This window comes from Palaemon carinicauda, chromosome 2, assembly GCF_036898095.1.
Source record: "Palaemon carinicauda isolate YSFRI2023 chromosome 2, ASM3689809v2, whole genome shotgun sequence".
Lineage (NCBI taxonomy): Eukaryota > Metazoa > Arthropoda > Malacostraca > Decapoda > Palaemonidae > Palaemon > Palaemon carinicauda.
Window position 1 is genome coordinate 75,266,549 of NC_090726.1, and position 2,563 is coordinate 75,269,111.

Genomic DNA, 2,563 nt, shown 5'->3' on the forward strand with positions numbered 1-2,563 from the left:
CTGGATAGGTACGGTCCTCGGACACCCCTTTAAGGGTATACTCGGACGCGAACGACCCCGACGCCAAAAAAAATTCTTGAAAAATCAGTTTTTGCAGTAACCTCCTTTTTTCTTTTGCCAAAAAAAACTTCAATGAATGCTTAAAACAACTGTATAGATAAATACTACTCATCTGCAGAAAAACTATTTATTATAAATATTTTAAAAAATTAAGTAGAAAAAAAAAAAGACCTGACATAAAAATTCATAAAAAAAAAGTTTATACATATATACACAAATCCTTTTAGGAATTGATTCTTGAATGTTTAGGACACATCTTGATGTATTTTGGATGAAGTCAGACCCATGGAGGTGAAGATCTGAAATGAGAAAAAAAGGGTAACTTTTTTTGGCCAAAAAAATTTGTCCAAATTTCATGAATTTTTTTGGGTACCCAAATGAAATAGGAAGTGGCTAATTTTTTTAGGGAATAAACATATGTTATTCTAAAATAGAAATATGTAAAAAAATCTTCATTATTTTGTAAATTACATTTATATCAGGGGCCATATCTAAAGGTAATTTTTTGAGTACTTAGAAATTCCGTAAAAAAATACATATATTTAATATATAATATGATATTTATGCAGGTAAAAATATACCAAAATATCACAAATTCTATAGGGAACAAGAATATATATAGATAGGGCAGCTTACGCTTCGGATATGTCCACAAAATGGCCGCCAACCACACTGACTCAGACTCCCTAATCTGCCACTTGAAATGTAGGAAGGGTATGTCAATTTCAAGGTGTTATTTACTAATCTAATTATTATTGGATATGCATAAAAATTGTATGGTGGGTTGCTGGATAATTGTCGATTATTTGACGACTATAAAATTAAAATTCTGACCCAAAAAATTTTTTTTGAAGGGAAATAAAATCGAAAAAAAAAATGTAAAACAATATTTTAGCTAAAAAAATTTGATGATATTCAATCCAAAAAAAAGTAAACAAAATTTTCCGACAAATAAACATCTAGAGGAATCATTACTCTGTGATAGTTCCTTAGTACGTAGTAATTTTGAAAGAATTGGGAAAAAACGAAAAAATGGCAATCACCGGAAAATCGAACACATACCTATATATACGCCATATCTGGCTAAAAAAAGAAGATAGGCATGGGTAGCCAGATCATCTAGAAACACTTTCCAACACTATAAAATTATAAGTTTTGCGACACTACTTGCCAATTCCTTACGGTAACATGACTAAGCAAAAAAATGTAAAACAAATAATAAGGGGCACTCGAGGAAAAATGGCTAACATTCTAATATACGGCATTTCAGAAAAAAAAAATTCAGCCACGTGCTAGGCAAACCATCAAGGCACATTTTCCGACAAATAAACATCTAAATGAATAATTACTCTGTGATAGTTCCTTAGTACGTAGTAATTTTGAAAGAAATGGGAAAAAACGAAAAAATGGCAATCACAGGAAAATCGAACACATACCTATATATACGCCATATCTGGCTAAAAAAAGAAGATAGGCATGGGTAGCCAGATCATCTAGAAACACTTTCCAACACTATAAAATTATAAGTTTTGCGACACTACTTGCCAATTCCTTACGGTAACATGACTAAGCAAAAAAATGCAAAACAAATAAAAAGGGGCACTCGTGGAAAAATGGCCATTCTAATATACGGCATTTCAGAAAAAAAAAATTTCAGCCACGTGCTAGGCAAACCATCAAGGCATATTTTCCGACAAATAAACATATAAATGAAATATTACTCTGTGATAGTTCCTTAGTACGTAGTAATTTTGAAAGAAATGGGAAAAAACTAAAAAATGGCAATCACAGGAAAATCGAACACATACTTATATATACGCCATATCTGGCTAAAAAAAAAATAGGCATGGGTAGCCAGATCATCTAGAAACACTTTCCAACACTATAAAAATATAAGTTTTGCGACACTACTTGCCAATTCCTTACGGTAACATGACTAAGCAAAAAAATGCAAAACAAATAATAAGGGGCACTCGCGGAAAAATATCCAACATTCTAATATACGGCATCTCAGATAAAAAAAAAGACATGCACGTGTTAGCACAACCATCAAGGCACACTTTCTAACACATAAACATGAAAAAAAAATCAATAATATACGGCAATTCCTTACTACGTAGTAAATTTTTACAAATATTGAAAAAAAACAGAAATTGGCAACCGCAGTTAAATACCCAATATACCAATAACTACGTCGTATCTGACAAAAACAAAATCACGCATGGGTAGCCAGATCATCTAGACACACTTTCCAACACTAAAAAAGCAAAAGTTTTACGACACTATTTCGCAATATCTTACGGAAAAATGACTTGGCAAAAAAATGAAAAAAAATGAAAAAGGGACACTCGCGGTAAAATGCCCGACATTCTAATATACGACATCTCAGATAAAAAAAAAGACATGCACGTGTTAGCCCAACCATCAAGGCACACTTTCTAACACATAAACATGAAAAAAAAAATGAATAATATACGGCAATTCCTTACTACGTAGTAATTTT